This window comes from Leopardus geoffroyi, chromosome A1, assembly GCF_018350155.1.
Source record: "Leopardus geoffroyi isolate Oge1 chromosome A1, O.geoffroyi_Oge1_pat1.0, whole genome shotgun sequence".
Taxonomy (NCBI): domain Eukaryota; kingdom Metazoa; phylum Chordata; class Mammalia; order Carnivora; family Felidae; genus Leopardus; species Leopardus geoffroyi.
This window is the reverse complement of record NC_059326.1, coordinates 146,682,083-146,709,151: the sequence shown is the minus strand read 5'-3', so window position 1 is coordinate 146,709,151 and position 27,069 is coordinate 146,682,083. Positions and strand designations below refer to the sequence as shown.

The 27,069-nt window shown below is 38.8% G+C and overlaps 1 protein-coding gene across 1 annotated transcript in view; it reads right to left on the bottom strand.

Moving 5' to 3' along the window:
* Nucleotides 1-807: 807 nt before the first annotated feature.
* Nucleotides 808-27,069, bottom strand: part of XRCC4 (X-ray repair cross complementing 4) — a 316,828-nt gene continuing 290,566 nt past the window's right edge. Inside the window, exons 10-13 of the transcript XR_006716996.1 lie at nucleotides 17,500-17,597; nucleotides 16,397-16,472; nucleotides 2,327-2,398; nucleotides 808-1,564 (exon numbers count right to left, since the gene is read on the bottom strand). The gene's annotated coding sequence lies outside the window, so the exon portion shown is untranslated. The remainder of the gene's footprint in view (nucleotides 1,565-2,326; nucleotides 2,399-16,396; nucleotides 16,473-17,499; nucleotides 17,598-27,069) is intronic.

Below are 27,069 nucleotides of genomic sequence, written 5' to 3'. Positions count from 1 at the left end.
TTAGAGAGCCAAGGGTCAACCAGTTGCACAAAGGATTTCTGCCCCTTAGAAAAGAGGGACTTTGTATTTTCCTTTTCTTTGAAGTCAAGTATGAGTTTATACAATGGGAAGAAAATAAGTCCAAGGTGCCTATCAGTTTAACACTGGGGACACTGGAATGGATAGCAAACGTTTCTTTCTACACAAACATGGAAGCATCCTCATAATTTTTCTCACTGATGTCTCTACTTAGAAAACTATATCAAACACAACAGTGAGGATTAAAGAAAAAAGTTGAGTTTCCCTCTGAATTTCTTTGAGTAGGTGGGCCTTACACTCACACTTTAAAACTTGTAGAAGCCTAGACTTCTGTACATGCACATCTACCATGTTTCTTTCCAAAGTTTCTTTTGCAAACTGTATGCATTCTGCATGATGCTACATTTTAAGTGATAAACAAGTCGAAGTTTTGTTAGAATTGTAGTTCTCAAAATGTGTGTTATCCATTTCTTCTCAGTTATATATTTATCAGCTCACGACAGTAAATAATGTAACTATTAATTATAGGATTTAGGAATCAATTTTTTGTTTGTTTGATAATGACAATGATTTATTTATTCTTAGTATAGTTATCATACTACTATTCTTAACATTGAAGTTCTATTTCATTAAATATTTAGAATAACAGAGTCACAGAACAGAATCAGATTTCAACCTTTAGATTCAACAGATAAGCAAACTAAACCTCAGAAAGTGACTTTTCCTAAAATCACCCAATTAAAAGCAGAGCTGTTACCAGAACACAATTCCTCACACTGGGTACAGTGGTCTTTTCAGAGCTCCTCAGAACAACTTTATAATCAAGATCACTTCATTCAAAAAGGGTGAAAAATGAAATTAAAGAATCTTTATTGGAATTTATACGGCAGGCATTAGGATAGACCTTTCTCTGAAACATTTTGAAGTATATACTATTGTTCTCATTCTTAAATTTGAGTAAATCTAGTTGAGTTCCGAAGAATTTATATGTCTTGCCCAAGGGTACTCTCTAAGTGGTAGATCCGCCCATCTGAAAAGCTTATTATCTCTCTATTACCCTGCTCTCCCTTCATCATACAGCTAAGTAAAACATTCCTACAAAGGAAACCTAATAGCAGATTAATATCCATTTTCAAGGAAATGTTAATACATTAACAGTCACTATGAGTAATGCCATCTTTACATGATAAAACATGAAGAAAAATTAAGGGTCAGAGACTACTTACATCCTGAGATATTTTCCTTTATCTTGCCAAATGTATTCCTCTAGCCTTCTAACATTTATAGTTCCTTATAATGTCCATGGACATTACAACTCTTGGCCAAGGAGCAGTATAACTGGGCAAAGGTACTTTCTCAAGAAGACTTCACCTGTCAGAAGACGGACAATGTTGAAAAGCTTTATACCACATCTTTTCCCTTTAGTTTGGCTTGTAATGTTATTTAGAAAATTAAACACTTCTTCAGGCTGTCAAATAACTAAAATGAAGTGACACCCCTGAATATCAGCTTGATTTCTCCAAGGCAGATTTTCCCCTTCAGGTACCTATAATAGAGAGGGAGTAAAAAGGAAAACATACAAGGTAGGTTCAGAATAGAGTCTACAGCTGTATTATTTATATTTAACTGTCCCTGAGGCCTTCTCCCTCTCTCTCTCTCTCTCTCTCTCTCTTTTCCCCCTCTCCCTCCTTCTTTCCCCCCTCTCTCCCTGTCTCCCTCTCTCTCTCTTCATGAAGACAAAGAGAATGACAGACCAGTTATTTCTGATTCTCCCATGTCTGAAAAAGTATCACAAGGTTTTGAATGGGAAAGTGTGTCTTTGTAACATTTATTTGTCCACTACACTAATTTGTAATGTAAAACTAATTTGTTCATTACACTCAAGTATGAATCAAACAGCAGTTAAAATCTCATTCTGTGTATCCCCCTTTAAATCATGGCCTTATACTGGGGATGCTCTGTATGTAAATTCCATACTCTCAGGTAGTATAGATAAAGCAAGATCATCATTGCTAGCACTGGTGTCTACAAGAAACCAGAAGCCAGAGTCTATGTGCCTTGCTTCGTTGCCTTGATCTTGTCTTCAGGAACTTGGCAGAGGTCAGGGGCATCCAGCCAATGACTTGAACAAGAAAGGTGTAGCTGGCAGGTAGGTCTCCAGGGAATTTCATTATCTCCATCTAAACCTCCCTCTGAGCTTTAGGATCACATTTCAGACTTCTCCTTTTTTATTGATCAGGTGAAGTGTTCTTAGACATGGTATCATCTTTTGCTTCATTGGGGATGACAAGGTTCCAGTCCCACTTACGTTCAGAAAACAGGTTCACATTTCAAGTCCCTGGTCTGGCTGATCCTGGACACAATGGAGCAAATATCCTCTCTGGAGGGTGAAAAACTGTGACATTAAAAAAATTCACCTTTAGTGAATTTCACAGTGCCTAGAAAAAGGAAGCCAACCCCTAAAATTGCTTCATTATTTTGTTGTATTTCATTTTTTTTATAATTTAGGGACAGATATTTTACCCAACACTTTAAATGCTTTTTGCTTTTTTAGGAAATGCAGAAGTAATATGAGGTCTTTGCTGCCTTCTTTAAAAAATAAAAGAAACTCTACAAAAGGCAAAGCGATGGTGACAATCTCATTACTCTTTAGCCTGAAGTATATAAATTACTCAGAGAAATTAAACATAGACAAATATCTTTAGAAAGCCATGAAAAATTTGATTTTTCCCAGGGTGAGACTTGGCTCCCCAGTCCCCAAATCAAAATGTTACAGTAAAATGTTGCTTCCAATAAAAGGTTTTTTTTTTTTTTCTTTGCTGTAAATGTCCTGTTCATGGTTGGGCAGATTATTCCAGAACTTAACTGGAAGACCATCTACATCACGACGGAACTATGCAAGCCAAAGCCAAGTCCCAACATGGAGTGATGGGAAAGGCTGGGCTTTCGAGAGGAGATGACTTCATTAGGGAGAAGAGAGGCTCTCTCTGAGTCGGTCCACAAGGCAGCCAAATGGCTCAGCACATCTGCACTCACCCCCGGGAGGCTCTGGAGCAGAGTACCAAAAATGTCATCATTTTTATAAAGAAAAATACTAAGGCATAGATGAAGCAGTCCAGCTAAACTGAATCAGAGATAGTATCACCCTTACTCTCCTCCTTAGTCACTTTCTCAAAGTCTTTTCTTTCCTTTCCACAACCTGAGAAATATAGGTCATTTTTTATAAAGCATTTTGTCTCACTGAACCAAGATGAGCTGAAGAATTTGATTTCTGAACACAAGGAAGTGGTAGAGAGTTTACAGTCTATGTGGCAGGGCAGAGAACAACGCGGAGGTTTTCTTAAGAGGCAAAACTTTTGCAGGTGCTATTGATTTTCAGTGAATACCAGATTCCATTTATTTAATTAGAGTACAATGGGACCCAGAGACAAGAAGTTTAATGAAAGCACGATGGATGGAGCCAAAAGCCACCACAGCAGCATTACTGTCTCTGGTGAGCAAAGGTGGAAAGTGTGACTGGAAACAAAGGAAGTTCTAAGTAGTGAGAAGAATGTTTGGAGAACTCTAGTATAGGTATCAGAACAAGACACAGAAGTAACGAGCAGACATTCCATTTTAGTTTTTTCAGTAAAAAGTATTGCAGGACTAGTTGAATTCCAGAGGCTTTACGCTTTTGTCAAAAAATATGAATGATCCCATTTTAACCCTGAAATTCAAAGGACATCAAATATTTGCTATAACGCATCAAGAAAAAAATTAGAGAAGAATACCTATAAGACTCAGCAAATACTTATCACAAACAGACTGCTCTCAATTTCATTTCTATTTTCTTTGTTCAATTCAACAAGCATTTACCAAACACTGTTAATGTGTACTGTTTTAGACCTTAGGCATTCAGGCATTACTCAAAAGGTAAGAATTGCTTCTCCGCCTAAAAAAGTTTGTAATCTCTACAGAAAAAAATAATTTCTTAGAGTAGCCTAGGTTATTTATCTATGTAATGACTAATGAAGTTAAAGGGAAAAAAAAAAACAACCATTTTTGTGTGTGTGTGCCCATTGGCTGGTCTAATCAGCCATCTTTTAAAAACATGTCACTGACTACAAATGAATCAGGGGAGAATGATAGCTCACCAAATCTCCTTTACTGGAAAATCACTTGCATGCACAATTCTATTGACATTGAATCCCAGGCATTAATCTTGTATGCAGAGAAATTTGTGTTTCTTATTTTTCCATAATAAAAATAGTCCATTAGATGTCATGTAGTTAGGGTGCATTTTAAGGGTTTGTTTTTTTTTAATGTTTATTTATTTTTGAGAGAGAGAGAGAGACAGAGTGACAGCAGGGGAGAGGCAGAGAGAGGGAGAGAGGGAGACACAAAATTCAAAGCAGGCTTCAGGCTCTGAACTGTCAGCACAGAGCTCAACATGGGGCTTGAACCCATGAACTGTGAGATCATGACCTGAGCTGAAGTCAGACGCATAAATGACTGAGCCACCTAGGCTCCCCAAAGTTTCTAAAGGTCTTCTAGAGTGAATAATTCAAACCAAAGTTGAATGGTGGAAGGAAAGCATTAAATATCATCCTAACAAGAAAAGGAAGTTCAGAGAAATTGATCACTCCAAGAATACAAGGGTCTCTGGCTGTTGGATATGAGTATCTAATGTAGGCATTAGAAAACAAGAGAAAAGAACAAGGCAATAAAAATTCTTCTCAGTCTTCACAAACCTGAAATAATTTGATTTTAAATATTGCATCGAATTTACAGGCATCCTCAAAAATCCAGTTCAGGGGTGCCTAGGTGGCTCAGTCAGTTGAGAGTCCGACTTCAGCTCAGGTCGTGATCTCACAGTTTGTGGGTTTGAGCCCCATGTCAGGCTCCGTGCTGACAGATCAGAGCCTAGGGCCTGCTTTGGATTCTATGTCTCCCTCTCTCTGGCTCTTCCCTGCTTGCACCCTGTCTCTCTCTCTCTCTCAAAAATCAATAAACATTAAAAAAAATGGAGTTGAGTATGTGTAATAGCCCTTCGCATCCCCCATTTCTGCAACTCTTTTGGGAATGTTTGTCTCTTTTTCTCTCTGGAAGTACCTACCTGTGACTGCCTCCTTTCCCCATATCATCTCACACAATATCTATCTCTCTTCTCTCCTGTTAACATATAGCATCATGTATGTTCAAGGTGTATAATGTGAGGACTTGATACATGTATATACTGTGAAATATTTACCCCAATTAAGTTGGTTAACACATCTTTTATCTCCATAATTACCATTTTGTTGTTGTTGTTATGGTGAAAACATTAAAGTTCTACTCTCATAGTGACTTTTAAATATGTAATACAGTACTATTAACTACAGTCACTATGTTGTACATCAGATCCCCAGAACTTATTCATCTTATAACTGAAAGTTTTTATGCTTTGACCAACATCTCCCCATTTCCTCCAACCCTTAGGCCCCGGGTGACCACCATTCTACTCTCAATATGCTGAAAAGGCCTGCCATGTATGACAAGCCCACAGCTAACATCATACTTAATGGTGAAAGGTTGAAAGCTTTTTCTCTAAGGTCATGAAAAAGACAAAGGTGTCCATTCTCACCACTCTTGTTTAGCCCAGTACTGGATGTCTTAGCTAGAGCAATTAGTCAAGAAAAAGAAATAAAAGGCATCTAAATCAGAAAGGAAGAAGTAAAATTGTCCCTGTTGATGAAACAATCTTGCATACAGAAAATCCTAAAAACATCACCAAGAAACTCTCAGATGTAATAAACCAATTCAGTAAAGTTTCAGTAAAAGTCAACATAAAAAATCAGTTGCATTTCTATATAGTAACAACTACCTGAAAAAAAAATAAACAGTCCCATGGGCAGTGGCATCAAAAACAATACCATACTTAAGTATAAATTTAACCAAAGACGTGAAAGATCTATGCACTGAAGACTATAAGACCTTGAGGAAAAAACTGAAGACCCAAATAAATGGAAAGATGTCTTGGAAAAGTTAAAATTGTGAAAATGTCCATACTATCCAAAGCTATCTAAAGATTCTATGCAATCCCTATCAAAATTCCAGTGTAATTTGACACAGAAATTTAAAAGGAAAAACAAAAAAAACACAGTATCTGTCTTAGTTTGGGTTGCCACAGAGGCAAGACTCCTCATTTAGGAGGCAAGACCAAGAAACACCTACAGAGAAGATGCAGTGAGACAGGGAAGGAAAAGAGGCTAGTGGAGGCATTTCAAGCAGGTGGTCACTACAGGGAATTGGAGCTGATTCTCAATGAAGAGTGCTCAGAAACAGTAGAGAACATGCACGGCCCCCCTTCTGGGAGATTTATAACCAACTTGCTATTGGCTGAAGGCTTTTCCAAAAAGTGTTAATCCCCTGCCACTTCTGTGTGAGTGCAGGCAGACTGGGCTCTGGTGGCCAGAGAAGGCTCTTTTTGTTTTGTTTTGTTTTGTTTTGCTTTGCTTTAAAGATTATTTATTTATACTGAGAGAGAGAGAGAGAGAGAGAGAGAGAGAGAGAGAAAGAGAGAAAATGTGGGTGGAGGAGGGGCAGAGAGAGAGGGAGAGAGAGAGAATCCCAAGCAGGCTCTGTGCTGCCATGAACCATGAGCTCATGACCTGAGTCAAAACCAAAAGAATCAGATGCTTAACTGACTGAACCACTCAGGCACCCCCAGAGAAGTCTCTTAAAGCTAAAAGATCTAGGGACTGTGTGAGAAATTGGGCCAGTTGGCATGGAAATGATAAAGGTGAGGGATACAGTAGGGGTACCGATCGCATTTGCTATAATTCTCAATATTCTAATCACCACTTGGCTGGCTAGAATCCCAGAACTGGCCACACTGGTTTCCTGCCTTGGTGGGGGCAAGATGAAGCTGTAAGTTTTCAGAGACCAGGGAGGCGTGTGAATACATCCATGGCTCCTTCCTTTTAGCCGTCTTCCTCCCATGCCAAGATCACATCATGGCTACTTTCTTATATTCAGTGCTGCCTCATTTGCAGGATCCCTAGTCTGAATCTTAGTGCCTCTTCTCCCTCTCACAGATCTAGTGTGTAAATTCACCTAATGCAAAGTCTTCTTCTTTAGACATGTAGTCACTGGTGGAAGCCCTGTTGAGAGTAGGGTCTTTATATGTCAGGTTCACATTATATACAGTTCCTTAACTGTATATACCACGCTCGGCCCATAGTAGGTGCTCCATATATATGTGTAAAATAGATGTGGAATGAATACAACTGTTGAGAATGTTCTATGTCCTAAGATCTATCATTAGAGAATAGAAATGAAAATAGGAATAAAACATACTCTCTGCCTCAAATAACACTGAAAACTCAAATGCTTTACCAAGGCCATGAGGACACCACAAACGAATGAAGTTGAACACAGAAGTGAACAATAGTGAATGGTGAGAAATGTAGAAGGAAGAGAGCCTGTTCCTACCTAGTTGAAGTCAAATGGAATGTAGGACTGTTGATTCAGTGCTTCCAGATCTCTACACACTAGAAAGGCCCAAAGAAATTGGTCTTTGGACAGATCCCACCTGAAGGATCCTAACATTGTGACCACAAGTTTATTTTATTTTATTTTTTAATGTTTATTTTTTAGAGAGAGAGTAGGGGGTTGCGGAGGGGCAGAAAGAACGGGAGGCACAGAATCTGAAGCAGGCTCCAGGCTCTGAGCTGTCAGCACAGAGCCCGATGCAGGTCTCAAACTCGCAAACCACAAGATCATGACCTGAGCTGAACTCAGACCCTTAACCAACTGAGCCACCCAGGTGCCCCAATAAGTTTAAATGATCAAAGGGAAGGCTGATGGGAGGCTGGCAGACGGTAGTACTCATTTTATTCCCTTTATCTACTCTCTCCTTTTCTTTCTTTGCTCACCCCCTCCCCTAAAGTAAACACCCTTATGAATCCCCAAGAGGCCAGTGTGTTCTACAGAGGCTAAGAAAGGGAAGAAGTGATGGCAGAGAGATTCCAAGGAAGGAAGGGGATCAATATACAATGATTTCTGAAGAAACAAGGAAGGCCGAAACCAAAATGTGGCAGGTAGAAAAGATGCCCCCTCTGCACCCAGCTCCCTCTCTTTCGGCCATCTGGCCTCACTATGAGTGACCAACACCCATGACTTCACGTGAGCTCCCATTCTAGGGGCCAAGAAAGTTCCTTTTCCCCTTGTAGTTGAGGGATACAATTATCCAGCAACCCAAATGGTAATAAAGCATTTTCCCAAGGGGGTCTTAAACGAGAATACCGTTAATTCTGTACTCTTCAGTGTAAATTCTTGACTTTGTATCTTTGAGGCAATGTATTCTGAGGTCTAAAGGCACAATTTTACACTATTCATAAAGAGAGGCATGTAGCACATGAGGCTGTCAATAAAATAGGAAAGAATACCTACTCTGATAAAGACTATTGCATTTTGGAGGGGCAAGCAGATTTCAAGAGAGTGCTCACACCTGAGGACTAAGCTGGAAACTGGATTATAATTGGGAATTGTTTCCTAAAATGGCCCAGATATGCCTAATAGAGGTGGTAGATACAGATGGCAAACAAAAGAACCTGAGAGAGGAGAGTGTTAATCTGGAAACAGATGAATGGCTGATGTTTAGAAAACAGTGGGAGGGGGAACAGTAAAAAGCAAAGGTGAATGAAAAATTAGGTTGCTTGAAACCAGGTTATTTGGCAGATTCCAGGTCAAAAAAAAAAAACCTGAACGCTACTGTTTTGTTTCCATTCACTGCCCAGAGTGCTATGTCAAATGTCTCCTTCCCATTGGGAGTAAGGTTCCATAACTATCTGTACACTTTTCATTATTGTACGCCTATTTTTATGTAGTTCAAAATGCTAATCCCATATACTAATTAAGGCTTTCTTTCCACCAAAGCTTCTATGCCTATGGCTCAAGAGACATGAATTGGGGAGGGCGGATGTCCGTGTTTTTACTCTTCCTGCTCCTGCCTGACAGGGGCATGGGGCAGGGCTGGGCAGGCTGCTCTGGGATCCCCGTACTTGCTCTCTTCTAGGCTTTAGCATTTCTGCCATGAAGAGACAGAAGTGAGGGTGAAGGAAAGGGACAAGTCCCTCTTAGTTACCAGCTGCTGTAATAATCCTCTTTGGGATCATTAAAGCTTCCCTGGATAACAGTGACTGACAGCTGATGCTCTTGGTGGGTCAGGTGTCCCAGTGCTGGCCACCTAGGGGACACGAGTGCACTTTCCCGGAGTCTTTAAAGGACACCCTCCCTGGGCAATTCCCTGCCCTAGGGGGGTGCATGCAACTGTGCTTCTTCTCTCACTCACCTCAACTCAATCTCCGTTGATAAGCCCCATATCACCTGCTGCTGTCGTCCCCTAGTCTGACAGGACACTCTTGGGGACACCAGCAAAGCAGCTTGACTGCAACTACTTCCTGCTCTATCATTTAGTTCACAAAAAACAAAAACAAACAAACAAAAAAATCCCCAAATCCTAGTCTTTGCCAGACCAAACAGTGGGAGGGCAGGCTACCCATGCCCTGTCTCCTTCCAATTACTTCTCACCAAATACTTTTGCTCCTGTAGAGTAGGCACAAGGCTGATCAACAAATTCCTTTTCTGAATGGATATATTAAGCTCCACTTCTTAGAAACATCCTCAATTTCTGTGACTTCTTGTCTTAGAGTCTCCCCTTCACCTCTCCCTTGAGGAGAAGAGAAGAAACAGTGCTATCTACAAAAAAATAGTGGCATATAGTTTGATGGAAGGCAGTGTGAGAGATGCTAGTGAGGAGAAAAATGGGCTATCAGGTTGTCTAAAAACGCAGCAAGATGTATCTTACTGGTGAAAATGGGTTTGTCCAGCAAGAAAGAAATCACAAAAGGCTTTCCCTCCAGTCTCCTCTGCCATTGCCCCTTGGCTTTCTATCTGCGCCCTTATGTAACTATATGTGTGCATGTCTTCATACCCTAGCCTTTTATGTCTCATTTAAATAAAAAGCTTCTAGGCATTCTGGTGATAAGGCAATTCCATACCAAATTCCAGGATTTCTTCTGATTCATAGCATTTTGGCAACTGCATCATGGAAGAGGAGATCTGGCTATCGTTCAGCAATAAGGGGAAAGAAACACTGCCAAGCCTCTGGAAGTCCTAAATTCAAAAGGCCAGGTGTTTGATATAGGGAAGCAATGGGAAGGAAGTAGTAATGTGAGTACAGACTCCAGCAAGGTAAATAGGTTCCCAACATGTCTGGCAGTTCCTGATCTGGTTTCAGATGGAGGAATTTAATAAGCTTTAAGGTCTTAAAACCTGAGTGACAAACAGAATACCAAAAGTGGCAGAGTGGAAAGCCTTTCAGAACTGAAGTCATAGGATGGGGGCATAAATCTCAGGTCTGCTACTTACCAGTTTTGTGAATCGGAGCAAGCCAACTGACCTGCCGGAGTTTCCCCACTGGCAAAAGAGTGGTAACAATACCCATACAACAGAGTTAACAGCAAGATTTGACGAGGTAACAAAATAAAGCACCTAGGAAAGTGGCCAGGGCCACCATGTATGGCTCTGGAGTCTTTGCACTATACAAGTGTCCAGCCAAGCAAATGAACAGGGGTTGAAAGAGCATCCAAGCTCTGCTAGTTAAGCCATTGACCCAGCACAGGTCTATAATAGACAGGAGCAAGGGGCAAATTTTCCTCCACCTCTGACACAACCTACCAAGACTTGTATCAAGGGACTCTATCTTCCCACAGCTGGCACCTCTTTCTAATTTTCACAATGCCTGCAACGCTTGGATAGCCACTAGATGAATAAATAAATGGAAGGCAGTGTCTTGTTACTGGGGCATGGCTTAGGCTAATCTTTCTACAGAGGATAGCTCTCAATAAATCCACAAGAGCAGGCTCCAAATGAATGAACTAGTCCAAGTCAAGGACCATCTGCAACTAGATCAGCATTTTTCAATGTATACCTTGTGCTACTGTAGAAAAGAGTTTGTATTTTATAGCTGTGACACCGAAGTCACAAGCAATAGAGGGAAGAATTTAAAAATGGGACTTCATCACAACTAAAAACATTCATGGTGCCAAAGGACACCATCAAGAAGGTGAAAAGACAACCCAGAAAATATAGGACACAATTTTTTCAAATCATATATCTGAGAAGAAACTTTGATCTAGAAGAGATAAAGAACTGTTCCAACTCAATAACGAAAAGACAACCTAATTTTTAAAAATGAACAAAGTGTATAAATGCGCATTTTTCCAAAGAAGATATACAAATCAGCAGTAAACGCATGAAAGGTGCTCAATGTCATTAGCCATCGGGAAAATACAATTCAAAACCACGATGAGATAGATACCACTGCACACCCACTAAGATGGCTAGAATCAAAATGTCAGATAATAACAAACGTTGGTGAGAATATGCAGAGTTTAGAAACCTATACACTGTTGGTGGGAATGTAAGATGGTGCAGCCACTTTGGAAAATGGTCTGGTAGTTTCTCAAAGTTACCCATATGCCCTAGCAATTCCACTCTTAGATATATATCTGAGAGAAATGAAAACATATGTCAACATAAAAACGTGCACACAGATGTTCCTAGTAGCACTGTTCCAAAAGCGGGAACAACTTTTATGTCTATCAGCTGATGAAAGAATAAACAAATTATGGTATATCCATGCAAGGGAATATTATTCAGCAATAAAAAGGAGTGAAGTACCGAGACATGCTACAACATTGATGAACCTGACACAAAAGACCACATAAGAGAAAAAAGCCTGACACAAAAGACCACATATTGTATGATTCCACTTATATGAAATGTCCAGAAAAGGCAAATCTATAGAAACAGAAGGTAGATTAATAGGGCTGCCTAGGGCTATGGGGTATGGCCTAGGAGTAAGGGGATATGGGGTTGACTGCTAATGGGTGTGGTATTTCTTTTTGTGGTAATAAAAATGGTCTGGATTATGTTAGTGTTGGTGGATGCATAACTCTGTGAATATAATAAAAAGCATGTAACACAAATGGGTGAATTGTATGGTATGCGAATTATTATCTCAAAGGTGTTACCAAAGAAATGTAAATGTATATTTAAAAAAACTTACTGGTGATGCTTGTAAAAATGCAGATGACTGAGCCCTTCCTCACACTTACTAAATTAGACTTTTCTGTGACTGAAACCCAGGAATGTGTAATATAAAAAAGTCCACTAGTCATTCTCATAGGCAGTAAGTTTGTTGACCACATGACCAGTTATGTCATATGAATTAATTGTATTATATTTTTTGTTACAGTTTTTACTGGGAGATTTTTCCTTGTAATAAGTGTGGCATTTGAAGTTCAACAGCTGAGAAATAGTTTGGGTAAGACAAAACTCTCTTTTCAGTGTTAATACTTACAGGCAACAAAGTGGAAGAATCTATCTTCTCAGTTTTCCCACTTGGGTGCTCAATGATAAAAATTAAAGGTAGTAAAAATGAAAACCAAGTAAAATTTTGTAATTCATGGTAGAAATTTCCACCATCAATACCATCAACCAAATAAAGACAAGAAGACTGGAAAGTTTCTAAAACTTGGGGGATCTAGTTTCTATTTGCCCCTTTGCCACCAACTACTGGGATGAGATTTCATCATTCATATCTCCAACCCTGGCCATTCCTCTGACAGTGTTTACTAAATCTGAATAAAAGTTTGAGATGAAGGTTATTATTTCAACTGCATGACACAATTAATGTTAAAAAGCTAAATATTCCTATTCAAGATATTTTTGTACATTTGTACATTTTGTACATTTGTACATTTTGTACATTGTATATTTTTGTATATTTGTACAGAATGTTGGTATTTACAAAGTTACAAAGTTAGTATTCACCAGACACTTAATCCTGGAACAATCACTGTGCAGTATATGTGGAAAATTATAATAGGCCTCTGACAGAGACTTCTAGTTGTTCCCCAAGTTGGAAATGTACCCAGCGTTTGTTTTCATTAGATATTGTAAGACATCAGATATGGAAATGATCATCATGAAGGAAGTAGTCTGCATTCACAGATCTCTAGAAATAGATGTATTGCATGTCACAAAGGGCCACACGGAGAAGGACAGGAACGGTCAGGAGCCAGGAGTGAAAGCAGAGCATGGCCCAAAGTCTATTATTAGATTTTATTTTATTTTATTTTATTTTATTTTATTTTATTTTATGTGTGGCAAGTTATGGGCGAGACAGGGTAGCTACACTGAAAACTTTAGGATTGGATAGTTTGAATAGTTTTGGCAGTCTTTGGGCTACAGAGATGGTCTCTAGTGGTCTGGTACCTGGCCCTGGGGAGTTCTGGGCGGGTATTGGCTTGGTGTATGAGCTTGATAAAGGAGTTGGTTGGGGGTGTGGGCTCTGGATTGGTGGGTTTGTATATCAACAGCACACTCCCAGGAGAGTTGTTCGCCATTTCTAAGAATTAGCTAGCTGCAGGAAGGGTAGTCTCTTGATTAAGGCTCTAAATGTCAGTGCATCAGGAATATAGAAAATAAGGAAATATAATCAATATACTTCCCCCAACTACATGTCTGCTCACTATGTCACATGTCTGTCCTAGAATGCTTGAATCATCACTACTGGAAAAATGACAACATTTCCCAGATTCTCCTGCAGGCAGGAAAGACCACATGATTCATTTCTTGCCAATAAGACAGGGGAGGAAATGATGTGAACAACTTCTAGGACATGTCCTTTAAGGATGGCAACATGGTCCCTCTTCCCTTCTTCCCTCATCCTGCTGCCTAAAATGTCGATGTGGCAGGTGGCATTCTTGGATCATGTGTATAAGGGCAACAGCAGAGGGATGGCAGAAAAGCAAGAGAGAGGGAGTACTCACGGGCACTGAATGTTTGCCATGCCAATGTTGACCTGTTGATCTGCTTACATTTAATCAGATTGTTTTATGAGAGAGAAATAAACTTACAGCTTGTTAAGTCACTCTAATTTTGAGCCTCTGTTACAAAGAGAAGACCTATATCTTAACTGATAGAGCTGAGCTATTGTGTAGAGTTGTGTAAGCATCTTTCGCACTACACGGTGGACAGCCTCTGTTCTGTCCATGGCAGCCATGAATGTGTACCATTTCTCAGATGAGGACAGGGAGTGTCAAGAAGGTTAGGACATCCTTTTAGTAAATCTGAAGCCCTACAAGGATTATAGAACCCAAGGGAGATAATACGCCAGTTTTACTATAAAATGAAATACAGTAATATATCAACATTCTCAGGCAAAAGATAAAAAAAAAAAAATGTTAAGCACCCACATTCAATATTTGCTTACTTAGAAATGAACATAAGAGATTTAAACAAAAATAGAATTGGAGAGAATTCTGCTGAATGTTGTTCAACATGCTCAGAGGAATAGGATACCTCTTTAAATTCAAAAGCCAAAGTGACAGGCTGTGCGTAGGGGCAGTTATAATGCCTGTGTGTGTGGGTCTATCATTTGCATGCATTACGATGGAAATTGAGCATCCATATTTTACTTACATGTGCCAGTGAAGTGATTGCACTTCCCAGATCCCTTTGTACACATAATTACTTGATTTGTGAGCCAAATGTGTGGTTTAAGGATGGAAATAGGTACACAGCAACTCCATTTGGAAGGTCCAATTTTGACTTAAATGACTAGAAACTTTTTTTTTTTAATGAAAGAAAGATTAGATATAGGATTTAAATTTAGTTTGTTTAAAACACTTGATATTTAGGGATTCATTTTTTTTGAAGGGTTCACTTCAAATTAAAATTGCACTTAAATTGGGGGATATAGTTAAGTGATGATTGAGATAATTAATCTGTAAGAAGAAAACAATCAGAAAGTATTATTTTATCAGTAGGCTATACATATATCAGCTCTGCAGCTTTAAGAAAAATAGTGTCAACATTTTATATTTAAATGATTCGCAAAAACATCCTGCAATTATCTGCCAGTTGTTCTAAAACACACGTCATAATACTAGCAATTGCAAAACTGAATTTTGTCTCCACACATCTAAGAGATACTTTTCTAAAAACACCCCGGGATTTATAGTTTAATATTCTCAAAAGTTTTCCACTTCCTTGAAAAGTCAATTTTTTTCCTTTTGTGCAACTATGTTCCATAGGAAATGGAATAGTCTTTTAAAAAATTTTTTAATGTTTTATTTATTTTTGAGAGAGAGAGAGAGAGAGAGAGAGAGAAAGAGTGTGAGCGGGGGAGGGGCAGAGAGAGCGGGAGACACAGAGCAGGAAGCAGGCTCCAAGCTCTGAGTTGTCAGCACAGAGCCCCATGCGGGCTTGAACCTGAGCTGAAGTTGTACATTTAACGGATGGAGCCACCCAGGTGCCCCGGAAACGGAACAGTCTTATAGCAAGCATTCTTTACTGATTTAGAAGTTTCCCTACCCATACCTATTGCTGTATTAATTAATATAAACAAAACATTACACTATCTACTATATCCCAAGTTGTAATCAGTAAAAGTGCAGGAGGACTTGTGGCCTCAGGCGAAGATCCCTGGGGGTGCTGGACTCCCTTGGCTGCCCGTGGCTGGCATGGGGCAGTGCTGGTAGCCATCTTGAAATAAGAGTTTTAGAACAATTTTAACCTAAAATGCTGGGTAAAGTTACACTCAAAAAGTTTGCAGCCAATAGTAGTTTCTAAATTGAATAGGACAACCACCGTTAAATTTTAAAAAGGATGTTGTCGTTGGTTAAAGTAAATGCACAGTGCTGGCATTAATTTTTAACTTCTATTTTGGTGACAAATCTAATCAGTATACTATCCCCCTGTTATGGAAACCAAAATATTTTGCTTCCAGGGTATATTGGTCCAAAAGATACCATAATCTCAGATGAACTCTGAATTTCTCTATTTGATTTTCCAAATATGATTATACTAGTAATAAAAATAATAATGACAACAACAAAAATAATAGTCATAATAGCCACCAATCATTGAGCACCGAATGTAGGCCAAGCATATCTTCATGATAACTTTGAAAAGGAGGTATTATTATTCTAGTTTCACAGAAGAGAAAAGTAAAATTCAGAGAGGAAGGACAGTACCTCAAGCAGCCAAAATATAACTGATTCCTCCACTGCTACTTTTCCATGTACCACATACCTTCTATGTCTCTATATAATCATATATTCCCATGATAGGCTGCAACTGAATTTCCAAAGAATATTGTAACTTTCCCAGGAAGTTGTTACTATTTAGATAGGGGCCCATTTATTACTACTATTTTCTTTCTTCTTTATTAAACTGAAGCTGAACAGAATAAGAACTGCCCTGCTCCCACCCTCCTCAAAAAAAAAAAAAAAAAAAAAAAAAAAAAGGGAGGGAGGGGGAAGTGTGTGGCAAAACTACTTACCACATTTGTGTGGCCTCGGACTTAGAAAAGTGCTCTGTAAATCCTTGCCATCCCGGACATTCTGATAAATTCAGTTCTGGGGACATATTTTTATTTTGATAATTTGTCTTCAACCTCATTCCGTTTTACGCAAGAACACAGAGAAATCAATTGGTGTTTTGTTTCATTGCTTTTATTCCATTAAATGCTTCCTTTTACCTCCCCCTCCTCCCCCCACCATGCTTCAAACTTAACAACATGATAGCATCAGCCTTGGGTATTAGCCCTCACAGATAGTAATGTTCTTGAAATAAGTTCAGTGGGACATTTTGTAATAACGTTACCCATGTTCTCAGACTCCTATCAGTCTCAGAGGTAGTCATAATAAACACAAACTGAAACCTCAAAATCTTGAGGAAATTCTGGCCTTAAAAAAAAAAAAAAACTGTCTTTGGAGGTCTCTCTAAAGTTAACGCAATGTTTACAAATTGGGTCAATAATCTATAAAAACAAAAATTGCAATCATTTGAGAAGATAACTGGGAAACCCCTGTTTATACGGTACTAAAAAATACAAACCTAAAATTTTCCAACAAGAGCAAGGCAGTGATTTCATAAGAATAGGACTCCGGAAGGGGAAACTGATCAGTAAAAGTTTTGGCATTTCAAGTGCTCCATTTCCTTAAATAAAGAGAAATTGGGATTTTGAAAACCGGTTTTGTGGCATTTTCATGAAAGTCTAAAGTTTGTAAAGCATGTTTAATGAACATCAGTTCATTTGTTAAAATAGCTTTGAGGCAGTCTTGTTGCCATGTAAAATCTAGTCCTGACTCCAAGTGTTTTCATGTTACTGATATAGCACTTAGAGATACCATGCACTTAGCAATCCTAGGTCACACATCATGACCTGAAGTGTATATCACAGAGAGCCTCCTCAAGTTCATCTATTCTTGTTACCTCTTGGCCACAAAGCACAACGTGTTTCAGTTTTAATTATTTCTGGAAATTACGATAGCCTGACGAGCTCGTAATGAACACTGCACATTCCAGAAAGTTCCAACTCAAATACTGATGATTTTCCTTACAACAAATCATCTTAAAAGTTAATTCCCCTGTGGCTTCTACCTTTGAAAACATCTGCTCTTTTAGAACATCTTCTTGCCTTCATATTTTTCATTTCTGTAACTTGCAAACTTCTCTCCCTGTCTCCCACCTTTGTTTATCTAGAAAAAAAGGACCAACATTTCAAGACGTGGATTAAATGTACAGTAGTCCCTGAAGATTCTCTGAAGTGACTCCCCTGCTTACACCCCAACCCCTGCTCCAGCTGCCTGTCAAAATACCTACTGTAAATTGTGTGCCCTTGCACTGTTACATGTATCCCCGAATTGCTACAATTCATGGACTCCATGAGACTTCACAGGGGCCAAGTTTGTACTTGTATCCCAGTTTCTGGAGCAGGGCTTGACACCTACATATCCTGAAACTTATTAGGTGAAAATGAATGATGAGAAAGAACACGGGCTGGTTTAGGTTTTTAGATACTTTTGTTTCCTTCTCAGTCCTCACAACGAAGTAAAATCATTAGTGCACCTATTTTGTCATCATTGAAAAATGAGCCACGGACACAGGGAGCTGAGATAGCAAGGGACTGCCTGGGTTTGAAACATGGCTTCACCGGTTTCCTGGCTAAACAAACTTAGAAAAGTAACTTCATTCATTCTTCTCCCCAAAAAGAATTCCTGGGTCCATTCATGTGTAAAATAGGTATTGTAACACTGTTTACACCTCACAGGATTCTTGGGAGGACTAGAGGATGTCAGATGCACAGGAGGCTTTGCCCAAGGCCCTGAGGTGCAATCAGCTCTTATACATGACAAATAATTAGGCTAGTGTCTCATAAACTATTTGCTATTTATTTATTTTTGGGCGAGCACAAGCTGGGGAGGAGCACAGAGAAGGGACAGAGGATCCGAAGCAGGCTGCAGGCTAACAGGCTGACAGCAGTGAGCCTTATGTGGGGTTGGAACTCACCAACTGTGAGATCATGACCTGAGCTGAAGTTGGAGGCTCAAATAACTGAGCCATCCAGGAGCCCCTCTAGCTAAAAAAAAAAATTGTCACTTTGTGGTGGCTTCTCCTTCTCCTGCTCCTCTTCTCCCCCCAGCATCTTTATTGAGATATGAGTGACACATAATAATACGCCCAGAGTTGGAAGATGAAAAAAATTCTGGTGATGGTTGCGACAAACAACATGAACGTACTTAATGTCACTGAACTGTACAGTTAAAAATGATCAAAATGGTAAATTTTCCATCATGTATCTTTTACCACAATAGCAAATATTTAAAATATACTTTAAAGTGACACACAATAAACTTCACATATTAAAAGTGTACAATGTTTTTGGCTACTTTTGACATATGCATACACCTGTGACACCACTGCCCCAGGAAAAACAATGAACATATTCATCATCTCCAAAATATTCCTTGTGTCATCTGCCCCTCCTCCACCTCTGCCCCCCACTCACAGCCAACCACTGATATTCTTTCTATCAGTAATCTATAGATTACTATATATTTTCAGGGCGCCTGGGTGGCTCAGTGGCTTAAGCATCTGACTTTGGCTCAGGTCATGATCTCATGGTTTGTGGGTTCCAGCACTGTGTTGGGCTCTGTGCTGACAGCTCACAGCCTAGAGCCTGCGTCAGATTCTGTGTCTCTCTCTTCTGTCCCTCTCTCAAAAATAAACAAATACACGTTTAAAAAGTTAAATAAAAAAATATGGGTTTTCCAGAATTCTATATAAGGGGAGTATGTACTGTATTTAGTCTGGCTTCTTTCTCTGAGATTTATCCATGCTGTTGTAAGTATCAACAGATTATTCCTTTTAATTGTTGAGTAGAATTCTGTTGTATGCATTTTATCAGTGTGTTATCCATTCATCTCTTGATGGACATTTGGTTGGTGTCCAGTTTTTTAGCCATTGCAAATAAAGATGCTATGAGTAGTCACATACAAATCTAAGGACATATGCTTTCATTCTATTGGGCAAATAAGAGTGAAAGGACTGGATCTCATGGCATGTGTATGTTTAACTTCTTAAAGAAACTGTTAAATTGTCCAAAGTCACTGAGCCCTTTATATGACCACCAGCAGTGACTGAGAGCTTCAGTTCATCCATGGCTTGGACATATGGCACTATGGCCTGGAAACTTTCTTGGCAGTAAATTGGGACAACGGTGTGGCTCACCTTGTTTATTTCCTGTCAGGTATCTCTTATGTTTTCTCACCTGACTTCCAGGTACTTTAAAGCCATTGTTTAATACACTTTGTCCAATTTTCCAGTAATTTCTGGTAAGGGGATAGATCTAGACTCTCATTCTACCTTGGTCACAAGCGTAACTCTTACATGCCTTCATTCTTATGATGTGAACACTTTAAATTACCAAGGAAACTAAGAAAGAAGCGACGATTAAATGAAATGACAGTCATATCTCATGCGTTCTAATATTTTAGTTTATAGTGGATGCCAAATAATTAGTCTATTATTTATATTGTGTGACATTTGGATTTGGATCTTTATTATCAAGTAGGTTGAACATAAGAAAATGCAATTTCTCACCGATTTATCTAGGGAGAAGAGGAGCAAAAGGGATATATCACTCTATCTTGGCCAGTTAGTTGCTTTTATGCTATTTCATACTAGCATCAGAAAAGAAAAAGGACTATGGAGTTGCTCAGCTCTGAACCTGATCAACTGTAAGAACGTAATAAATGAAGACCGTTATTGATTTGGTTTGGGTAGCTCAGAAACACAATTATACATCAGCTGAACTGCAAGAGATACTTCTAAGGAATGTTCACTTATCCTACTTTATCTCTCCTATGGTTGATCAGGCAATTCTCATCAAATAGGTTTTGTAAAGAACCCACTTGCCTTAGGTGCTCTGGTGGCTGATGAATAGATACCGCATTGCTTTGCATTTTTTCTGGTGTCAACAGAACACTTCATCTGTTAAGAGAATATTTCCTGGCTTTGGGGAGTTAGTCTAAGCTGAATGCAGCCCTCCGATGAACCAAAAGGAACGTCAGCCCCTGAGACACTCTGATCTGAGTCACTGGTTATTATTTCAGGGGGAGTCAGAGACAGGAGAGGTCGTGAGCTTCTGGATATGAAGCGTTCTAATCAGTGCACATTTTAGGATCCGGTTCCCTCATGTAACCCTTCCATCTTTGATTTGTTTAGAATGAAGGCCCATTTAGATGAGAAAACTATTGTAGACTCCCGGTGGAATAGCTGACATGTATACATTGAGGTGGTGGGGGTGGAAAGTGACAAACCTTCAGGAGAAGTGAAATGGTTCCCAGAAGGTTGAGCAATCTTTGGGGGAGCCTCTCACAGGTGGTGAGTGTCCCGAGGCAAAGAGGAGGCCCTGACTACTAGGTGTTCGTTGGTCATAAATCCCTTCAATGCAGGTTCAGACTGGGGATGGCAATGGGGAAGTAAAACACTGTCACTACGTATAAAAGGGCTGCCAATAAATGCACCCGCTTTTCAAGAGCTTCAAACACTAACTTTTTTTGGCGCCAGAAGCCCTGAAGTGAGGCAAAACAAAAACAGTGGTGAAGAGTAAAGGGTGAGAAAGAACAGAAAGTTAAGTGGTATAGGCTGAAGTCTTTAACAACTACGAAGTCAATGTTCTACCATAATGTTTGAAAAATCATTTTTACCTTTTCTCCCCAGTTTTTGGATCGTGGCAAAGTGCAGATAACATAAAGTACACTATTTTAAATAACCATTTTTAAGTGTACAGCCCAGTGATACTCAGTACATTCGTACTGTTGTGCAAACATCACCACCACCCATCTCCAGAGCTCTTTTCATATTGAAAAAATGAAATTCAATAGCCATTAAACACTAACTCCTCATTCCCCTGTCCCCTCAGCCCCTGGCAACCATCATTTCACTTTCTGTCTCAATAGTGTCGACTATTCCATGCACTTTACAGAGTGAAATGTCTGTCTTTCTGTCAGTACCACACTGTTTTGATTACTATAGCCTTGTGGTAAGCTTTGAAATCAGAAAGTATGAGTTCTCCAGCTTTGTTCTTTTTCAGTATTTTTTGGCTATTCTAGGTTCCTTGAGATTTTTCTCTTTCTGTAAAAACCATCATTGGGATTTTGAGAGAAGTTGCATTAAATCTACAGATCACTTTGGCTAGCACGACCACTGTAACAATATTAAATCTTCTGTGTCTTCTTTAATTATTTCAGCAATGTTTTGTCATTTTTATTGCACGAGTCCTTCACCTTCTTGGCTATATTAATTCCTAAGTATTTTACTCTTTCTAATGCTATGGTAAATATAATTGTTTTCTTAACTTTGAAGAAGTTCCAGTTTAAGGAGAAAACATTAGAGCAAAATAGTTACGGTCAAAATTTAAAGGTAAGTCGGTATTATAATGTATATCTGAGAATCCTTTCTTAAAATAAAAAAAAATATGAACACAACTACATGATAGACATTCTATAAATGACAGACATCGATAAAGTATGTAATAACAACATAACTGAACAGCTTTAAATGGTTTTATATTTTCTTAATCACAGTGGTCATATATATGTAGAAGCCCTACTAACTACTGAGACTAGATGAGCCATAGATACCCTCCAATATCTCTGTAATCCACAAATTGGCTACCATTATTATATATGGTGTCTGACAAAGTCAGGAAACATAAGAGAAATTTTTGTTTGAACAGTCAATATTTACATTTTCAAATGAAATGCATAATATTTTGTCTTCAACCCCTAGCCAATTTGTCAGGTGCAATATCTCTAAATGTTTATTTATTTTTGCAAGAGACAGAGTGCAAGCAGGGGAGGGGCAGAGAGGGAAGGAAACAGAATCTGAAGCAGGCTCCAGGCTCTGAGCTGTCAGCACAGAGCCCAACGCAGGGCTCAAACTCACCAACTGGGAGACCATGACCTGAGCCGAAGTCGGTTGCTTAACTGACTGAGCCACCCAGGCGCCCCTCAGGTGCAGTATCTCTAAATTTAAACAATAGTTCCTATTGCTAATCTGTAAAAGAAGTCTCCATACCCTATTCTCCCTAGATCTCCAGACTCAAGGATATTGAAAGATCTGGAAATCCTTCAGCTAAATGCACATATATATACACACACACCTACATACATTAGCCCTACCCAAGAAGGTTTTATCTCAATTAACCTAGCATTTCCCAAACTTAACATCTTGATGGTAAGCTCCCTGAGGTCATAGACCGTGTATCTCTAGCACCTATTAAAGTACCTGACACACAGAGATGTCAACCCATATCAGGTGAATGAATGAATGAATGAATGAATGAATAAAGTTTGGGAAACCAATAACTAAACCTGTTTGGTGCTTCCATAGGCCAGAGATCATAAAAAATGTAATTCCAAAGTTAAATCTGTTTTGACACCTGAAACAATCCAGTAACACTATCACTATCGTTTGTAGCCTTTAAGGTCTGGTGTAAGTCTCACTACTTCTAAGACTCTTTCTCTTATTACTGCAGTCGTCATCAATCTTCTTCTCTGAAATTTTATAGCACTTTTAGTCTTTACCACATAATTTATATCCTATCTTGTAGAATTCACTATGGCATGTTTGATTTATGGCTATTTGACTTCTGGCTATGCACATTTCTGGTGCTCTGTGAATTATAACTCTCATACGATAACAAGCATGCAGCACACCAATAAACCTCTTATTATTAATAACTATTGTACAATTAATAACTTTACAGTCCTTTATATCAATAAGGTTCATTTAAAACTATTGTCTCATTTGATTTCACAATGGTGGTGCAGTGGATATTAGTGCAATTATTCCCTTTTTGTAGATGGTGCAACTAAGAACCGAAGAAGTTAAATAATGTTTCAGTGATTAGATATTTGTTAGATTATGGACTAAACCCAGCATCTATGACATCCAAAGCCCATTTATTTGCCTCCCTGTCTGTTTTCTGACTGAAAACAGAAGTAAGCCTTGCTCTGACATTCAGAATACATACAAATCTCCAGTTTTTCTGCCCTTCACAACTTTTATCCCAGAAACTAGTTTCTAGACAATCAGTGATTGAAGAGGCTGAAAGGAGAGAGAGAAAGAAAGAGGAAGTAGAGAGAAGTCCAAGGGAAGTAAAGAAAGGAAAAGATACTAAGAAGTACAGACCCAGACTGGAAGACTCTAGGCCTATCTGGCCAGCAGATGTGTTTTGTTTGGCCACCACAGAGCGTTTTTTAAAAGAGTGAGTTCATTGCCAACTTTTAAAATGGCAAGTGTTCTCATCTATATTTCTGGCTTCTCTTGAAAATATGAAATGAAAGGCAGATTAGTCTCAAATTTCTGCATGGTGATAATTTGCTCGAGCTGAGTAGTGGCTGCTCCGTCAAGACAGAGAGTGCACCTTCCAGTCCCAATCCTGTCTCTGGTTTAACTCCAGGTAGCATCACTCTTCCAGCCTCTCCAGGGACTTGCAGCTGTTTCTTCTGCATAAAGAAATACAATGGGCTTTATTTTATGCCCATCTCTGACTTTCTATAGATATCTTCAGCCTTAATTTATTTATTTTAATTACCCACATCCTGATCAGAGGGCTACCTGAAGTCACACGCTTTCTTAGCCAAATAAATTCATGCATTGAACAAATATTTACTGAGTGCCTACTATGTACCCAGAATTGTTTAGGAATCAATTTCATTAATTCAAAGTCATACCTTAGGTTTCCTCTGAGATGACTAATGATTACAAACAATTACTACCTGGTAATGAGTCAGTCTTATGGCTAAAATACAAACACTTTTAATTATGCATATTCAGGATCAAGTTTTGACAGTGATTTGGCCATAAAATCCAAGCATAGCTTTAAGGATTCTAAAACGATCAAGTAACACTGGAGTAGATCAAGGTGCCCCAAAGGATTGGTTTGGATATTCTAAAGATTTGTCATTTTGTTTCTGAACTGTGCTACATGTAAGAAAAACAGTACAAGTTTTTAATTGGGTTTGCCTCAAGAAGCCAGACAGACTTTGGTTTGAAGACAACAGATGAACCAAAGCTTATTCCCTAATTCCTTAATGTGTTACCTAAAACTTTGAATAAATGGAAAGGTGAGAGCAAAGCAGGTACACAGGGATAAATGTCTCTAAATCTTATTTTCATCCCCAGACATCTCTTCAAAGCTGCTATCACACTCTATGTAGAAACTCTGCTGAATTTAATTAATCCTATATGGCTCTACCTTTAATTTCTGATTTATTACAGGAAAAGTAAGGCAAGAAACTATGGTAAGTAAGATGAGACCATCAAAAAGATCTCATGTAGGGGTGCCTGGGTGGTTCAGTCGGTTGAGTGTCCGACTTCGGCTCAGGTCATGATCTCACAGCTCATGAGTTCAAGCCCCGCGTTGGGCTCTGTGCTGACAGCTCGGAGCCTGGAGCCTGCTTCGGATTCTGTGTCTCCCTCTCTCTCTGCCCCTAACCCACTCACATTCTGTCTCTGTCTCTCTCAAAAATAAATAGACATCCAAAAAAAAAATTAAAAAAAAAAAAAAAAAGACCTCATGTAACTAATCACCATGTGTATTTGTATCTTGTGGCTGCCATAACCAGTTAATATAAACATAATAGTTTAGAACAACAGAAACTTATCTTCCTAGTTACGGACTAGAAGTCTACACCCAGAAGTCAAGGTGTTGGCAATGCCACTCTCCCTCTGAAATCTCTAGTGGAGAACATCCCTTGTCCCTCCCAAATTCTTATGATTCTAGTGGTTCCTTGGTTTATGGCTACAAAATTCAAATATCTGCTTGTGTCTTCACATGACCTTTTCCTTTGTGTCTGTGTCTCTTCCTCTGTCTCTTAAAAAGACACTTGTCATGAGATTATCAGGGTAAACCAGGATAATCTCATTTTAAAACCATTAACTTAATTACATGTTCAAAGACCCTTTTTTCTAAATAAGGTCACATTCATACGTTCCAGGGGTTAAGATATGGACATATTTGTTTTTGTCTGTTCACTGTTTGCACTGACTATACTATGTTTGAGCTCTTGATGAACCTTTTAGAAACATTTATACCATACAGAAGTACTATTAAACTCAATTCAATGTGATGCTCGTGGTTAATTCTATAAAGGGTTTAGCATCAAGTCCTTGGTCAACAACACAAGCTTTCATTCCACCATTATTTCTATAGAAAAATTAGATGTGATTTATGACATGCCTGCTTATCTGTTTCTTGTAAATATTTAAATGTAAGTTTTGCCAAACAATGTGAGCTCTGAGAATACACGAATTGTGCCTTATATTTATTTCTATTTTCTACTCAACACTGAAGATAGTCTAATGTACATAGATAGATATTTATTATATGCTTATTGATTAGTACGTTAATTTGAAATTAGTCTTCATGGTCTCTGTAGAGATTTTGCTAAGGGTATGAATGTACTGGAGGACAAGGACAGCTTCTGTATGACAGAATATTTTCCTTGGGGTCAGGGGAAGCATGATCAAGGCTAGCTCTAGGTGTATAATTTCATTTTTTCCCCAATGGGTCCTTCTTACTTGGCTGTTTGCATCGACCTACATACCAGCTTCCAGAAGGTACAGGTAAGAAGAGCAAGCCTATAAAGTCTGTTCAAGAGCAGAGATACAAGAGTATGGCCTAGAAATCTTGACAGAATCCTTTGAATGATTTAGTTAGGACTGAGGCTCTACAGAACTGGCACTGGGAAATATGTCTATAGAACTCAGGGAGAGTGTATTAGTATTTTAGTTGGAACTGCTCTGAACAACTTTCTTGGAAGGAAGGAAAAAAGGAAGGGAGGAAGGAGGGAGGGTTGGAGAGAACTTGTGTGAATAGATATTAGGATCAATAGAGTTATTTTTAGGTTCAGAGAATTTCAAAAGTTTTTTTAGACATAGTAAGAGATTTCAGAGAAAGACTAATTAAAAGTCTGTAGAGAAGTGAAGAAATTTTGCACTGGGTTGGAAGGGTAGCAAACAGAAATTAAAATATCAGAATGTTGTGAGCTGGCTAGAGGTACTTAGTAGCAGAGAAAAACTGATGAAAAAGGAAAAAAATAAATGATTGTGGAGAAGGCTGGAGAAATATAGTGCCTCAGTGTTGCAATTACTAAAGGAATAGCTGGCCAGTCTGGGGTTGCTGGAAGGAATCATTAGTGCTGGTTAAATGAATAAATTCTTGCACTAGAATAATAAAGTACCTTAGAGGCATCAGAAGTTGGGCTGAAGATTTGCAGCAATCCTCTTGATATTTCATTCATTAACCCAGAATATCTTCTCCTAAGCTTCTTTGAACTTCCACTGACAGAACATAGGGACATTTTTTTCCACATTGGAGAAAGAAAACCTACCACAATCATATCCTTTTGTTCATTTTAAGTAGAGGTCTCTTAGATTTCCTTAAGCTCAGTAAAAACATTATCCAGGCGAAGATTCCACTTTACACGGAAATAACTACTAATCCAAAGCCCTAGATTAGCGTCTAAATGGTTTTCCTTTAAACTAGGAAAATTGTAAAACTCTGAACATTTGGTGAGGAACTGGATGAAAGGCTGGGCTCTCTAGACAGTTGTGCTTGGGAGACATGTGAACTCTACTATCCCTTTTCTGTCTGTC